Raw genomic sequence first — 17,774 nt, forward strand, 5'->3', positions numbered from 1 at the left:
TCTGAAAATGTATGTGTAAGTCACGCACACTGAGTGGAATCTGACTGTATATCCATATGTATTGAGAGGAGTGTGCAGTGTAAGCAGCCCGTCCCCTCGTTCAAAAAGTGGAGAGAAGAGGTACTTAAAGGCTGCTAAAGAAGATTGTTGTTAGTAATGTTACTACTGTGACCAGAACCATTTCCTAGGTATAGTTTGCATGACAAAATGTTGCTTTCTGATTCAGAGACCAAGCAGAAAGCAAAGGATATCAGTATACATGATAGTTTCAGCCAGTTAGGACAAATGGCTCTTTTCAAGTCTTTCAGCAAGACAGGATCCTTGGGAGAATTATTCTTAGCATGCCTGTGTCATGTATATTGATGAAAGGCAGTAAATATACCACATCTGTGCTGCTAACCTATCATTTTTACTCAAGAAGAATACCCTTGCTGCGAGGCCAGTGACAGAGTGTCTATCTGTCTATCAGTACTCATATGGCCCCCAGCAGTGTAGTATCTGAGTATCTGACCGGCTAACAGTCACATCACTGTTTCATAGATCATAAAGCCAGAAGGGTTTTCTATGTAAAATAGTCCATACATCCCACTCAATAACTTTTCAGGGAGACAGCTATTATTATTTTAATTTTTATTATTTATTATTTTATTTGTATTACCATAGAGCCTAATCAAGAACCAGGACCCTGTTGTGCTGAGCATTGTACAAAGAACAAAACAAACAAGTCTGTGCCCCAAAGAGTTTACAATCTAAGGATAAGACCAGAGACAACAGAGGGGTACAGATAGGCCGATGGGGAAGTACAAGGAAACACTGAGACAATATTGGGCAGTGTAATAGGTAGTGGTCTCAGTGCACCAGCAGTCCAGCTGATGTGTGTGCTACCATTACCCTCTGTTGGGTGGATGGATGTCAGGCTTGTGTACAAAGAAAGACTCCCTCAGTGATCCCCTCACTTTTCTCTAGGCTGGTACTACTCATTAATTTGAAATGGTGGGGTTGTCTTTGGTCATGGCAGCTCAAATTATTGCTACATCCCTGAGGCCACCTTGGGCCTTCTCCAAGTTGTTTAGGAGAGTCCCCAGGCATTTCCCAATGTGAGTTAAATGCCAGCCATTCTCATTTTCACCACTTCTCTCTTCTCATGGGTAGTTTTAAATCATTTGTCAGGGTTTCAGATCTTATTTATGTTTCCTCCTGGTGTATTTGTACTTCATAAGGTGAAGGTGATTTTTGAGGTAAAGACAAAAGCAGCTTTTAATCAGACACTGTAGATGTTAAACCCCCCACAATCTGGGACTGACAGCAGTGTCTCCTTCATGATGTGGATGCCCTTAGGATCACCTGCTTGTTCGGCAGTAGAGCTGAACGAACTGTTCCTGTCTAGATCTGTTTCCAGTATCTCAACAGAAACAGAGAAGTTCGAGGGGCAGAGAAAGATTTAAAGACCGTTTCCTTATTGCACTCTCCTAAGCTTGTCATGTTTGAGGCTCTGCCATTAGGTACTGTTTGGGATCTTACCTACAGGAGGTGCCTTTATAGTCATAAATGACAAGGTATTAGAGATTGGGATTTGATTCATGTTAGTATTCAGAATGTCTTTCCAGGCAGGTTGCAGGGACAACTTGGTATTTCAGGCAAGGACATTGCTTTGCAGCCCTCTTTTTAGGGAGGTGAGAAAGAAAAGCACAAAAAGCATCTGGAATTTGCCTGTGTCATTAGTGTAACAGGTACAGTATAGGCAGAGTTAACCTGCAAGCTTCTTCCCCGTACTATCAGTCAACCCCAGAAGCTATGGGAGGATGAAAAAAGATAAAGAGGAATTAAGAAAGAAAACAACAAAGGGAAAAAACTGTATTTTCTAATCCAAACCTTGCCCTGCAGTGTCTCTGTAACCCCTAGTCATTCTTTTGAGACATAAAATGTAGAGCACTACAATTACGTTAGTGATTACACTTTATCTTTTCCTACCAAGGTATTAAAGAGGAACTGGGGAGCACATTAAAAAAACATACAGCCCTATTTAATCATGATTCCCTCTAAAACAATTGCAGGAAATCTCACTATTATAATTGCATGATCATAAAAATCAGTTTTAAGCCTTTCAAGCTTTCCACAATTCATCATTTGCCTGGTTTGCAGTCTGGAGCTATGTCAGTTTAGTGAGCCTTGGATTGTTTGTGTCTTTAACTGTACTTAATAGAACAGCACACCCTGGCTGCAGTAATGCTATCGGGAGAGCAACAGTGGTCCAAACTTTGATGCTCCTCCCTGATTTAAATGAGCCTTTGATATTACAAACCAAACCAGACCCAAATGCCTTTCAGCACCTTATTCTACTTGGGCTCTGACAATCTCAAAATCCCAACTTCTGGGCCAGATAGCCCACAAACAAGCCCACAGATTGCTGGGTCTGCTGGGCTTATGGACAAAGACATAGACATGGTGGAGTCACCTGTTCTTCTTGCTGCTTTCTAGGTAATTCCTGCACTGCAGAGCTGAAACATGCTGACCTCTGCTACTTGCTTCCCCGACCCAGAGGGACACGTTCATCAGGAGACCACACGCCTTGTCCCGCAGCACAGAGAGACCCAGGGTTTTTGTAGGAGTGATAGGGCAGTCTCCAGAGTCTCCACAAGAGGGCAGAGTCATAAGGAATGAATGTGTCACAGCAGAAGGCCGTTGCATCATGAAATGTCACCCCTGCTCAGGGCATGTCACACTTCTGCACATTCCCCCCTTTCCTGTTTTGGTGACCACTGATTTGTCCACAATCTTCCCTCAGTAGTTTTATTCCAGGTGTTGCAGTTCTCCTTCCCAAGTAGAGCCGACCCCTCACAACTTCTCCCTGATGTTGCTCTCATGGAGCTGAGATACACACTTTTTTAAAGTAAATGGCAAGAAGATACTGTCTTGAAGTAGTAACAACAACCAAATACATGGTTTCCACTTTCAGCACCCCTACTATAAAAAATTGTTCCAGCACCTCTGTCTAGGATCCCATATGGCTCTTGTCACTGGTAGTATCTGATACCCAGGCATCTTCTTTCCTGAATATGGAGCCTGCCATCTCCTCTTATCCTGAAATTCAAGGTCCTGAATTTGTCCGGGTTGGCCCTACACCTGACGCATTGCCTTGCTAGTCCTCTTAGCCATGTGTAGTACTTAAGCAATTTGTAGTTAGAAGCTGACTCCACCCACTTTGTTTGCTGATCACCTCATCATATTCCTCAGTAGAACACGTACCCCTGAAACAAAGGTTCGTTTGCTTTGCATTTTCCCTTGATTGTGTTGTGCAGGGGTAATTCCCAGTGTTTAGAGAAGTCACTCTCTCCCACCACCCGCAGTTATATTTCCTTAATTCTAATTCATATTTAAAATCTGTTTGTACTGAACTCACTATGTTTGATGGCAATGCAAGATTCTTCGTCCTTGGTCTGAGCTTGGAGCCTCTAGTAGTTTGATCATGAAAGGAACTTTTAGAACTCTATTTGTGTATCAAAATCACTTCCATGGCAACAGACTGAGCTGTCACTGCCTCAGTGAGAGAAGGGATTCTCTTACCTTTCATTAACAGCCAAGACTGGGAAAATACCAACAATTCATGAAAGGGGAACACAGAGTAAATGTACATCAGATATTCTATAAATGTTACTCCACACAGTAAAGAAGCAAGAGCTGGGTTAGAGATAAATAATTAGCTGAGCAGAAGATAAAGTTATAAAGGGAGGCAGCTGTAGTTTCTCATGCGTTTAATCCTTAGGAAGAAAAACGAGAGGCAAATGGCTGTGGAAACTATTAGTACTCCTCTCTCATCCCACCAGCTTTTTCTTCTCTGTTGTATGGACGGTCATAATTTAGTGGACACTAATCTCAGGAGCTTCGTAAAGCTGGTGAGATACACATAGATTTGATTTCCTAAATGTTTAATTTGAACATTTTTATAAGAACATAAGAACAGCCATAGGGGGTCAGACCAAAGATCCATCTAGCCCAGTACCCTGACTTCTGACAGTGGCCACTGCCAGGGGCTTCAGAGGGAATGAACAGACAATGAAATGAGTCTCAATGACAGCAAAAGAGATATTAGACTTCATTAAATGCCCAGTGGCTGCATAGCTCAGGCATGGCAATGCCCTTTTGTCTCTACATAACCTGGTGACCTACCCCTGGTGATAGTGAGTGAAAGTTCAGAGGCCTTTATGAAATGACCTGGAAATCTCAGTCTAGTTCCCAGTAGAAAAAATCTTCAGGACAACTAGCTGTAATTGGCCCCCATATTGCACTCTCATCAGAGGGGCCAAGCATTGAATGGGCTGTAGACCATGAACTTCCCTCTTACTCCTAAAGGTAGCCTCTCTATGTCATGAGAGCCACAATCCAAAACTTGCATTGTGGGTGTCCTGTACCTTTTCTGGGCTAAATGGAGGGCTTCTGTTCAGACTGATACTCACTTAACACAGATGTCACATTCATGGGTGCCCCATGGTGCCTCAATAAATAATCATGACTTTTGCTTTTCTGAGCCCAATAAAAGCATCTCACAGAAACCTAGGGATTTCACACATGCACCAGCAGAGTGGGCTCAGCCATCTCACACCCGCAGGGCCCCTGTCAGGTCAGGAAATGAAGCAGCTGGGCTTACGGCTTCTGAAGAACACAAAGAATAAGCTCATGAAAGCCACACTCAAGGGTTCTGGGTAGAAATTACAAAAATCAGATTCTGGAATTACTGGTTTAATAATCTATAAAAACCTGTAGGTGTTTTGTGGCTTTTCACAATGTAGCTCTAGCAGCTACAGATACAGTCAAGGCAATGATGGTGTTAAAGCCAGAAGGAATGAGGCAGTTAGGGTTAGTACCACCTACGGAAGAGAACCCACATAGCTTCCTTTCTGCTAAGTGTATCTGCCGAACTTGGGGAAGGAAGAGAAGGTCTCTTATCAGGATTCCTTGGTTCCTCAGAGACACAGACGGGTATCCTTAATACGGGTCTCTGGGAAGATTGTTTCATGGGTCTCAGAATTATTGCAAAAAGCCAACGTAGGTGAATATTTAGAGATGTATTAATACATTAAAGCTACATGTTTAATAAATCTCTTTCTGTTCTGATGACCCCAGTTGTCCTTTGCTCCTGAGAAATTTTTTGAAAGAAAATAAGATTCCACCTTCTCTGTTAATGCAATTTGAGACACAAGATGGAATTTTAATTCAGAGATCTTTACAACCTGAAGTTAAATCCTTAGTCTGATTTTTATTAAGAAATCTCATAGTGGTGCTGGCTAGAATTTAATGCCATAGAAGCTATTGAGAGCTTCTGGGGTGAATTTCACCCCTTAGAAGCCAAGAATGGATGCACAGTTGTATATTCTCCTCCCAAATCCAATTTACAAACACCTAATCTGACTCCTTTCCCAGCAGCTCAACATTCCCATAACACCCCACGCTCTGCAGCCCACCCACTCCCAGATCTTCCTTGCCAGCAGGAATGATCCTTCCTGTTGTCAGCTATGGAACCCTCCTGCTACCCCAGTTTGACAAGCACCTGTCTTGATCTCTCGTTTCTAGTTAAAATGCTGCCCATAACACAAACAGGATCCAGCCCTCCACCCAAACAGTAAACCCTGAGTCTACTTCCCAAACACCTCCAACTCCACCCAGCCATTGCAACGCCCTCCAAGCACTCAGTTCCCAATCTCCCGCCTAGCTTCAGAGTCCCCTTCTCCGTGTTTCACCATGGCAGAGCCTCCCTGTCTACCTTTCCTCCCAGGCCTCTGAACATTCCCACTTTTCTAGGTGCTCAGCTGACCTCTTTCTGCTATGGATGACTGGGATGTGGCTACTCTGAGTTATGGCTATCTTTCTTTTTATTGTTGCAGCCACTCTCATCAAATGTGCTCAGCCTAAAATAATTTCAGGCACCAGTATGTGCCTATAAGGTAAACCTGAGATGTTTTGGCTTTGATAGTTATTATGAGAGACTAATATATTCCAATACTACAGCTGCCAGGTTGGCTAGCAGTAGCATGACCGCAATTAGAAATTAGTTCAAGGATAAAGATGATACTGGGATTCAAACCAAGAATCTTGTCCAAAGCCAGGGCTCTGCTAGTTGAAAGGAGAAATCCCATTACTTCAGTGTATGTGTGTATTTGTGCACTGTCTATGATGTGTCCCAGATTCTACTCTTGATTAGACAAGTATAAATCCAGAGTAACTGTTGTGACTTCAATGGACTTACTCCAGATTTACACCACCAGAAATTATGGCAGAATGTGACTCTGTGTGTCTGTCTCATGTATTGAAAGATAATGGAATTTTTTGCCAGGATGTCTGTGTACAGTATCCTATCATCAATTTAGTGTTTGTATCACCCAAACTGCAGGAGGCCTTTTAGAATAACCATCTATGAAAACTGTAGAAACTTTACTTTTTTATGCTGTGTTTCCCAGGTGACATTCTGTGAGGTATTAATCCTACCACCACAGTGGTGTATGTGAAATATTTTCAATCTTCGCAGAAACCTGATTGCACCTTTCACCCTTTTGAATGATTTGAGGAATATAAAGCAAACCTCATGAATGAATTGTCACCAAAAAAAAAACCCTTAGTAACTCGGACAGATAGTGAAAGGAATAGAAAGTTGTACTTCTTGAACAAATGAATTCACTTATTCATAGCGAGTGGCAGAAATTATAGAACAATTTCCACCTCTGAGTAGTTTCTAATCATTGGATTTATAGGCTGTATTGAAAATAGCAGTGACTGTATTTCCTAATAACCTATTGCGCACAAAGGGAAACCCTAACAGCTCACTAGCACCAGACTTTTAGTGAGAGAACTGGTCAGCTGAACGTCCTTTATTACTAGCTTCCCCTAGCCGGACAGCCTGGCCATTTCGGGATGATGGGAAGTGGTAGTTTGTTTCTTTGATGTGTCCACGCTCTGGAATTTAGTAGGACCTGTTGCCTGTTTTGAAAATGATGTTTTTAGTTTATATTTGTTACCACACACACGGGCTCTGAGGCATGAGTGCCCCTCAAAAAACCTGTTCGTGTTATTCCACATGGGGCAGCTAAAGACCTGTGTCTATATTTAGGAGATCAATAAACTTATTCCCACTGATAGGTAAAAATGGGTCTGAACTTTGCTAAGCAGCAGAGCAGAGGGCCCTTGGGCACTTCCCTGTAAGCACGGGCAGTATCTAGAAATCTAATAACACACACAGTTTCGTTGTTCATGTTGGAGCAAATCCTGCCCTATCCTCCATGGGTATGGAGAACTCCTTACAGCAGAGTCAATGCAATACTTAACTGTGTGTAAGGTAAGTTTTAGGGAGGCTGCACAGAGGGTGCTTACAGTCTGCATGGCACAGAGCTAAGCTCCTTAGGATCCTGGCATACACTTGCACAGGAGGGATGGGGGAGGCAGGGTAAAGAGGATGCACTATCTACATTGTAGCACAATGGAAGAGGCTCTGCAGAAAGTGCAGAGGCTATTTTAGCCTCAGTGTCACAGCCATGAGCACAGAGAAGATGCACCACTATTCTGTGGGCTATGGGAGGAAGGACGCCCGTGGCCAACCTGTGGGCTGATTCACAGAATTGGGCACTTAATGCTTGATGGTTTTCCAAGATTAATTCTTTCTGCTCTCCAGTACTGAACTAACAATCCCAGTATTGCCACAGGATCTTCCTGGGGCTAGAGTCTGGGGCTGATGCTGCAGGGGTGGTGAGGAGTGGGTTTAGCAGGTTACCAAAATTACATTTGCAATCCTCCACACTCCTCTACCCCATACATCGGTAGGGAGTAAACCCCAAACACAACCGCGTAATTAAAGCTGCAGGTTGAAGCTAAGTGGCTTTACAAAATATGACTAAACACTAATAACAGAGAATTTTAAGAGAGAATCAGGCTGTAAAAGCTCGAGGAAGATCTTGCTGGGCTGAAGAAGATCATTAAGTAAAATTTATGATTTAAAAATAGTAAAGGTCCAGAAAAGGGCAATGAAAATGATTAGAGGCACCTGAGGGGAGGGGCTATGTTTTTATGAGGAGAGCTTTAAAAGGCTCTGGACTATTTAGTTTGGAAAGTAATAGGAGATAGGATAGAGCCATAACAATGAAGGGAATAGAGAAGCCCGTCTGGATTGCTAACTACCCTTTCCCATAACACAGTATTGCAGGTCCAATAGGGCAATGAATATAATTAAAAAGCACCAGAACTTTTTATGCAATGAATTATTAATTTGTGGAATTTACTGCTGCAATAGTCATTATTTGTCTCAATAGAAACAAGATTCAGATGTTCAGAAAAACAAGACTAGAATCTACAGTGGTGCTGGTGAAGATCAACGGCAAGGGCTGTAATCCTCACTTATCATGGTATAACTGATCCAAGCCGATCACAGCTCAGGTCTAGAAGAAATACTCCCTACCTGCAGTACTGAGATGCACTGTGTTGGGTCATTGCCATGATCTACAGCACCTAGTACTTGGGTAGAGTTATGATACCGTGCTGCTGTAGAAAGACTGTTGCTCTGTCTGCCATGGCACGGCCTATATTATCGACTGAGCCTAGGAATGCTCCCTTGTACGTCAGTGGGAGCAAGATTGCACCAGAAACAGGTTGGAGTGAAATCAACTAGAGAACAATTGCATGAATTAAATCTGTATAAACAGTGCCTTGATGGCCCAGCATAGCTCTGTCCATCCTGGCTTAGCCATTTTTGTCTTTTTCGCATTGTCCCCCATTGTCTTCACTGCCAGCAATGCTAGTCTTGGCACACCGTGTATCCGTTCCTTCCAGGCCTGTCTCTGTGCTTTCTCCCACATTGCTCTTTACAAACACCCTTCCAGAGCTAGTCCACAAAGCTCAGTAACCTCCTAGGATTAAAGTGCCTCCTGGGGAACGCTTCTTGTATAGTGCCTCTAGGGAATGCACTGACTAAAAATGGCCAGGTAAAGGAGTGATGATATTATAGAATAACCGTAGCATAGGAAAGTTCTGTATCAGGGTGTAGCCCTCACTACCTGACTGCTCCTTCCACCTGCCTTCGTCTGTCTGTCTCTGGTTTACATTGTAAGTCCTTCAGACAGGGCCAGCTCTAGGCACCAGCTTTCCAGAATGGGGCGGCAGTCCGTGTCCTGCGGCAGCAATTCGGCAGCAGCTCCGCGGCTCTTCCCGCCGCGGCAGCTTTTGGGCGGCAGCTCTGCTGCTCTTCCCGCCGCGGCAGCTTTTGGGCGGCAGCTCCGCTGCTCTTCCCGCCGCAGCAGCAATTTGGCGGCAGCTCCGCTGCTCTTCCCGCCGCGGCAGCTTTTGGGCGGCAGCTCCGCTGCTCTTCCCGCCGCGGCAGCTTTTGGGCGGCAGCTCCGCTGCTCTTCCCGCCGCGGCAGCAATTTGGCGGCAGCTCTGCTGCTGTTGCGGTGGCAGCAATTCGGCAGCAACTGCTTGGGGAGGCAAAATTGGTAGAGCCGCCCCTGCCTTCAGAGCAGGGGCTATTCTGTACCACTTCCTGTGTTTTTACAGTGCTTCATAGATTATGGGCACTACGGGGAACAAATAATTATTTCTGGTAGAGACTAAAATTACAGGAGTGCCATGCTCTTGTATTGAGGATGAAGGTAAATGGCTGGTGTTCCTGTAGACTGATGCTATCTTTGATTAGGGGTTTTTTCCCACAGGTGGCTGGGGTGAAATGTGCTGGTGTTCATCCTCTTAGAAGGTAGCATTTATTTCCCTTCCTAATTCTAGTGGTGGGTTTAAATGACAGACCTTCTCTCACTCAGAGGTTATTTCCCCAGAAACTATCTCCAACCCTGATCATTTGCAATGCAGAAGCCAGCTGCTGGTGTGGCTCCAAGCCTTGACCTGATTGTCATTGCTGGGGAGTGAAGCACAGTCTCTCAGTATATGACATTCTCACTAGCTGCAAATGTTGCATACTGGGGCTGCCCAGAGATGAGCTTTGATTTTCCCTTTCTCTTTTTTTTTTAATTGCCTTTGTTGTTGTTATTGCCTTTTCTGTCTGACTACTGGAGACCTCCCCTCACATGGATCTTCCAAACTGTAAGTCTGTCTGGTGGGAAGCAAACACAGGGCTATTGTTGCAGGTGAAAAAAAATTTCCCTCCCCTCTCTGCCAGGATTCTGATACAAAAGCTATGAAGTGCTGTTATACCCATCATTTCTTCAGTCCATAATATATCATCCCCTTTTGAGGCTTTGTGGCTCTATTTTATGTGCCTTTGCCCCCTCACTGTTTATTAAAATCTGGGTGCAGGAAAAGCTTTGCAATTGTGCATAAATAGTGCTAATATGAAAAATATAGTCATAAAATGGGCTGGTGGAACAAACAATCACTGATTTACTTGGCTAATTTAAATTGTATGTAACGGTTAGCATTGGGAGGCTATGCCTCTCCTCCAGCAACCATGCTGGGAGGTCTGCAGCACCATTACACGCTATTATTCGTTTCTGGATAGTGTATACATTTTCCCTATAACACAAGCCTTTCTCCTTCATTTTTCATGAGAACTGGCATTAGATTAATGACTCAGCCACAGAAGAAACGTAACGCCATGCCAGTCTGATTTATTGACCACTTAGCGTTGATGAAGCTGCAAACAAGAGTCAAACAGATGTTGCAGCTGCATTTTTCTTTATCAAAACTAACAGCCTTTTGCATTTTTAACCATTTCTTGTAATGTGCTCCTGCTTATGCCACAAAACCAGGGATATTGCAACAAATTACCCTCCCCTTCCCGAGAGGGCCCCCATCTGAATCTGCAGAGATGGTGGCAGTGTGTGTGCAAGGCTCCCACTTGCCAGGCAGACTTACTGCTCTGACATGGCAGGTGGCAGGGGCTTTGTGACTCCAGGGAGCAGAAAGCTGTGTGGAGTTGCTGACATACAGAGCATTAAGATCAATGAATACGCTGTGCTATGTATCTATTTCTAGAGCTTTCTAAATTCCATATTGATGGCTGGCCACAGTTTTATGTAGGATTTCCCTGTAGACTAGATGTAAGACTTCTGAGATGTACATGGCAGGTCTCTCTTCTGGCTGAACCCTGGTGTGTTTCCTGCAGGTGAATTGTGACTGCAGGTGGAAAACAGTTTTCCTGAAGTTTTGTAAGTAGTGAAATGGTCAGAAATCAACCCCTTCGTCCTGGAAGGAAGAGGAGCCTGGGATTTTTTCATCCTCATAAACAGTCCATGGTTCATCGGGCTCAGAGAGAGCCAAACCACCCTGTGCCCATCCACTGCCATTGTCTCATTGGTGCTAGTCGTGATTTTGTCTTTGTCACATTCCTTCTTGCCATTGAAGAAAGCAGGGTTGATATTTAGCACTTTACAATGTAAACCACAGAAAAATAGAAGAGATGAATATACCTCCTTGGCTTGATATTACCAACTTGAGAACTGATCGGCTTTAATTTGGAGTATATGTGGGGGAGCCATAAGAAGGGAGGGGGTTGTTTCAGAAAGGACAAGGAAGTCGTGAGTGCACAGAGGGTGACTCAGTTTTCAAAGCTTCTTGTTACTCAACGCAGGGTTCTGAAGAGCTTCTCTGGGAAAAGGAAACCTGCCACATCTTGGAAGCTAAACTTCACTAATGACTGAAACTTGACATTTAGTTTCTGATGGTAGCAATAAAGTAGTTCCAGCTCCCGGGCATAATACAGATTAAATTATTAGGGATAAATGCAGTATTGTACTGTACATCAATCACTCCTAGCCGCTAGTGCACCTTCTGATTCCCCTATTGGTTCAGTTGCCTTTTCATCCTCAGACTAATGGCTTCTTGTTTTTGACTTGTTGTCAAAAGTTATTTCTAAATCAAGTTGTGTTCACTTCACCAGAGTCTTTCCTCCATTCCCATTGCGGTTAATGGAAAATTACCATGCAGCATTCAACATTACAAACTCTTCTCCCTTACCTTCATGGACTCCTAGGTTCATAGATTCCTAAGCCAGAAGGGACCGTTGTGATCATCTAGTCTGACCTCCTGTATAACATAGGCCATAGAACTTCCCCCAAAACAATTTCCAGAGTATATCTTTAAGAAAAACATCCAACCCTGATTTAAAAATTGTCTATGATGGAGAATCCACCACAACCCTTCATAAATTTTATAAATGGTTAATTATGCTCACTGTTAAATATTGATGCCTTATTTCCAGCCTGAATTTGTCTAGCTTCAACTTCAAGCCATTGGATCGTGTTACATCATTCTCTGCTAGATTGAAGAGCTCATAACCAAATATTTTTCCCTAAGTAGGTTCTTATAGGGTATCTCTACACAGCAATTAAATACCCACAGCAGGCCTGTGTCAGATAACTCAGGCTTGCGGGGCTTGGGCTAAGGGGCTGTTTAATTACAGTGTAGATGTTTGGGCTCAGGCTGAGCCTGGGCTCTGGGAACCTGCAAGGGGGGAGAGTTTTCAGATGATATGATTACATCATGTGTTTTTCCCAAATACAGGACAGAAATATGTATTGAACACTTCTGCCTTTTCTGCATTATTATTGATAATTCTACCATTTCCATCTAAGTAATGGACCAATACCATTGTCAGGATTCATTTTGTTCTTAGCATACTTTAAAAACTCCTTATTGTTCTCAACTCTGCTGGCCATAGATTTCTTCTTGTGACTCTTGGCTTCCCTTATCAATTTTCTACAATTCTGAACTTCTGACTTATATTCATTACTATAAACTTCCCTTTTTTTCCATTTGTTATATTTTATTTTTGTATAGCTGCCTTCACTTCCTCTGTGAACCAGGTCAGGTTTTTAACCAATATGATCTTCTTTGATTATGGCTTTTGGGGCTTCTAGTAAAGTGTTCTTAAACAGTTCCCAGTTATCATTCACATGTTTCTGATTAATTTATTTCTTCTAGCTGATTTGGCTCATAATTGTTTTCAGCTTTGTGAAATTGGCCCTTTTAAAGCACCAGATATATATATATTGGTTTGGACTTTATTCTGTTTGCACATTATAAATGATCACTTGTACCTAAGCTACCACTAACTTTTCATTCTGTGGTCAATTCCTCTTTTTCTGTGAATATAGAATCCCCCCTTGTTGGTTGCAACATTTTTTCAGTTAGGAAATTGACATTTATAATCTTTAGGAATTCTAAGGATGTGTTAGTACTGGCTGTATGAAACCTCCAGCACATGTCCCTCAAACTGAAGTCCCCAATATTCACACAGCTTTTTACCTACACATTATAGATAGGTGCATAAAGAGTCGGTCAACCTGTTTCCAAGTGTGATTTGACGGTGTGTAGCAGACACCAGCTAATGCTCCATCTTGTGCTTTATCTGTTAGGACATTGATCCATAAGCATTCAAGTTCATTTTCTTCTGAGTTACCAGTGACTCAGAAACAGATAATGCCACTTTTGACATAGAGTACCACTTCCCTTCCCATTTTGCCCTCTTGATCCTTCGTAAATTGGTTATAACCATTGATGTTAACATTCAAATAGTGTGCATCATCCCACCAGTTTTCAGTAATAGCAACTAGATTGAATTTATGCTCATAGATGAGCAATTCAAATTCCTCTTGTTTACTGCCCAGGCTCCTAGCATTGTTGTATATGCAATTCAATAATTTCTTCTCTCCGTGACCTTTGATTCCTTGATTGATTTTTATCCTCAGTACCTTGATCCTGCACTAAATGAGTGCTCCTATCTTCCCTGCTTTTTATCCTCCCCTTTTGTTATTACTTTAATGCCCTCCTAACTTCTCTAGCCAACCTCTCCCCAAGGAGATTGGTTCCCCTTCTACTGAGGTGGAGGCCATCCAAACTATACAGCCCCATTTCCTGAAAGAAAGTGGAGCAATGACCAACAAAACAAAAACCCTCCACAACACACCACTTACCTAGCCAGCAATTCATTTCCAGATCTTCTGTCCTTCTTCACTCAGGGGACAGGAAGGATCTCCTAGATCGCTTGGACATTATTCTTCTTCAGCACACTTCCGATTTCCCTGAAGTTATCTATTGGCAATGGCTCATATCTCACAGATATGAGCCATTGCCAGAGATATGAGCCATTGCCAATAGATGCTTGTGGCTTAACAGTCTTCTGCCACTTGGCTTTTGGGTGGGTTTATTCCTTGCTGTTTCAGGAGCTTTGGGTGAGGATTTGATTAGCTGCTGGGGTTTAATTTTTGTAATTCCCTGTTATTGTTGTTGTTTTCCCCCTCAAACATGAGTGTCTTAAAGGGTTACTTCTAATGTAGCTTGATTTTAGGCCAGTAGAATTCTCTGCACTTGGATGCAAGCTTGTCAGAGGATATCTCTCTAGCACCACTGTGGCATTCATTTCAGAAGAGGGGTAAATTAGCCACAGGCATGAAATAAACATGGTACTTTAAGCAGATTGTAGGTGGCTCGTGTTAGCTGCCATTGGCCCATGACACACTCTCCACCTCCAGTTGTCTAAGATCTGAACACATAAAACACTCACTGAGGTTGCTATGCTTTATTGTTGAAAGGGATTTTATTTTCTCAAATACCAAGTCTCTTGTAATTATGAAAACTAAATCATGCTAAACCAATACATTCTCCAGCATTTTCTGCTAACATCCCTCATTACGCAGCCTCAGATGTTCTGTTTCCCTGGCAAGTCAGCTAACCACACACATAATCAGGATCCAAAGTGGAACAGGTTCAAGCATCCCAGAGGTACTGACACATGGCTCTCCTGTGCCTCTGGTAAGGATGCTGCAGCTAGTAGTGAGCTGAGGAATTAAAGCAAATTATTTTCGATATTGCTGCAGACAAAAAAATGCCATGGCCCATTGAGAAGGAATGTAGGAAGCTTAGTTTGGCTGGTAGATGGCACTGTCTTATCCCTTCCTGGTAGATGGAATCCAAATTTTCAAAAGAAGTGTGAATATAAACTTAAAGAAGGGAAAAATGTGGTTGTTCCTATCAATTCCTTTAGCTAGGTGTAATTGATATACCAATATGTTAATTCATGACTAAGAGGATTAATGATGGAACATGGGCTGTGGTGTCCTCAGTATAGTGTTGATGCCCAGTTTCATATCACCATCTCATCCATTGGTTGGGGCTTGGAGGAGGATTATCTGATCAAGACTCAACCCAGACAAGTCTGATAAATCTTACAGGTTGAGGAAGCAACTGGAGGGAATAGCCTAGACTTCATTGGGGAAGTATTCCATGGCAAGTGTTCATTGGCTCTCCTGGTGTTTCTGGATATCCTAGTAGCACCCGTGGCTAAAAGCTGTGTTCCTCCCTCTGTGCTTGGCAGGAAGGGTGGATTCTTAATTTAGGAAGTACATTACACCTAAACTCTGAAGTCTACTCTGGCTGCCAGTTCATTTGCAGGTATGTGTTTGTCTCTAAAATCCCAAATGTTTTGGGCCCCAGCTGTCTGAGAGATGCCCCCTGCTTGTGGGATGCTGCAGCAATTGAGATTAGCTGAGACCGCTTGAGCTGACACTTCCTTGGTTTAGCCATGAAAGGAGCAGGAGGGAGCATGTTCTCCCTGAGGGGAGCATGGCTTGCTCTCCCTACTGTTTGGTCTGTCAGACCCCCAAGCCTGCTGACCTTCCAGGCATGCTGCAAAGCCCATCTGTTTTCTGAGAGAATTTGGTTTAGGAGGGCAGTGTGGTTATTGAGGTAGTTATTGATTACTGTTTATGGAAAGCCCAGATGGGTTAAATAGAGAAGAGTTTATCATTTATTATTAATTTATTTTGTAAGGTTTCGTGTTGTACGTGTGCCTTGATCTCTGAGTCGGGGCATTTAAAACAATAAATAATAACTCTAATTTTAATTGCATGTCTTTGGCACTTTCTTTAGTGCTTAGCTTTCCTTAAGCTGTATAAATCAGTGCTACCTAGCTTGTGGCTTTAGAGCTATGTGTGGCTCACCGAGGCTCCCACGTACAACTCCCATGGAGTCCTTTGGTTTGCTGGAAACTCCTCTCTCTCTGCTGGTGTCACTGTAGTAGAGCAGTGATCACAGGACCGCATCTTACAATGCCTGGCACCCGGTGACCACACCTAACAAATGGGTCAAGGTGTGGGGGGACAGTATCAGCCAAGGTATGGGGGGGCAGTATCAGCGCACAGTGAGGCTGCGTGAGGATGCCACTCCACTATGACTTTGTGGATCCCAGCAGTTTCCGTATGGTGACAGAGTGATTCTCCATCTCTTCAAGGCTGAAAGTCACAGAGAGAGCTGCCTAGGTAAACATCCCATCCCTGTATCTTTCATGACATCTGTAGTGTCCTGTGAACTCCTTGTTTGTAGTTTGATTTTTGATAGATGGCTGACAACAGACTGAGACACTCATTCAGGAAACCCCATGCCCTATGTCCTGATTCTGATCTCGCTGTCTGTAGGGAAGACAGTACAGTTTCAATGGTGTAAAACCAAGGAAAGAGAGAACCAGGTCCATAGGTGCGTGATGGTGATTAATCTTTCATGGCAGGTTAATCTCCATCAAGAGCTGGCAGTGCAGATTGAAATTCCTCTGTTCAGTAGAAAGAAGATCCCACAACAGGATACGCGGTCCATTTTATTTGCATTCCTTTCAGTGGCACCTCCCAGCCCATTTGTCACTGTTTCAGAATGACAGGTTAGTCTAGTTAGTTGTATGACCATCACAACAGTATATCTGAGGATCACTGACACTATTATAACTATCACATACAGCTGATAGAGCAGATCTCAATAGCTACTAAATGCCTAGGGAAAAACCAGTAAAACTTTCCACTGATAACTAACTGCATAAAATTGCCTTCAAGTGATTTATGATAAAAATCACCTCAAATGTTCAAAAGAGCTGTAAACCCTGAAAGCAGCAGCTGGTTGGGCAGCAGGTCATTAAAGTACTACCCAGGTTTGTAGGCTGAGGTGCTGGAATTCCGCAGGTATTGGAATCAGTCACTATTTTCCTATCAAAAGAGACCTTTCTGGTCTTGTTCTGCAGCGCAGAGCTTTGGTGATAGAACCTTCACTGAATTATTGGTATGTAGCTTGGATCCCAAAACACTGGTGTGCATTTGTATCTTATCTACATTTCATCAGCTGTCCCAGTGCTTACCTGAAGGTCCTCCAGTCTTGAGGTGACATGTCATTATTCTAAAAACAAGCTTAGTTGGCCCACATTCCAGCTTCCCAGAGTGCTCAACTTCAGCATGGTTCCAATAATCTCCGAAGCTGGAATTTTGTGAACTGCAATGGTAGCTCATGTGTCTGTCTTCACCATAGTGTCATTGCATCCTGCTGGGTCCCTCTCATCTGTGATGTGTCTGATTTCACTGGTACTTGATGCTTTAGTGGTGATGCCACATGGGGTGAATATCATAGAGAAACAACCTCTGCGTGCTGTGCAAATACATACATGACACTTTCCTGACAGTATGGCTTGATGTATGTGAATCTCAAGTCTAACAGCTGTGCCAATATATCTATGCCACCTAACAAAGTTACACACACAGAAACATATACCGTAATCATGGATATGGCTTGTCATACACCAGCCAATAACTGGATAGAAACACAGCCTGTCAGCACACAGCTAGTGCCTGAGGGTGAGATTTTTTAGAAATGCTCAGCATTGACCTAAGTCTGGTCCTATTTAAGTCAATGGAAGCTTGACTATATAACACAAATTTTAAAGCATTTAAAAATTCGTCATTCCAAAACAAAAAATTGAAACATTTCATTCCAAAAATGTTGAAATGTCCCATTTTTCCTGTTTTTCTTCCCAAATG

The 17,774-nt window shown here is 43.0% G+C and overlaps 1 protein-coding gene across 2 annotated transcripts in view; it reads left to right on the forward strand.

Annotated features, from left to right (window-relative positions):
- The window catches only part of CAMTA1 (calmodulin binding transcription activator 1), a 913,014-nt gene that overhangs the window by 734,013 nt on the left and 161,227 nt on the right, over window positions 1–17,774 (forward strand). The window lies entirely within an intron of this gene.

Source organism: Chelonia mydas, chromosome 18 (genome assembly GCF_015237465.2).
Source record: "Chelonia mydas isolate rCheMyd1 chromosome 18, rCheMyd1.pri.v2, whole genome shotgun sequence".
In the NCBI taxonomy this organism is placed as follows: domain Eukaryota; kingdom Metazoa; phylum Chordata; order Testudines; family Cheloniidae; genus Chelonia; species Chelonia mydas.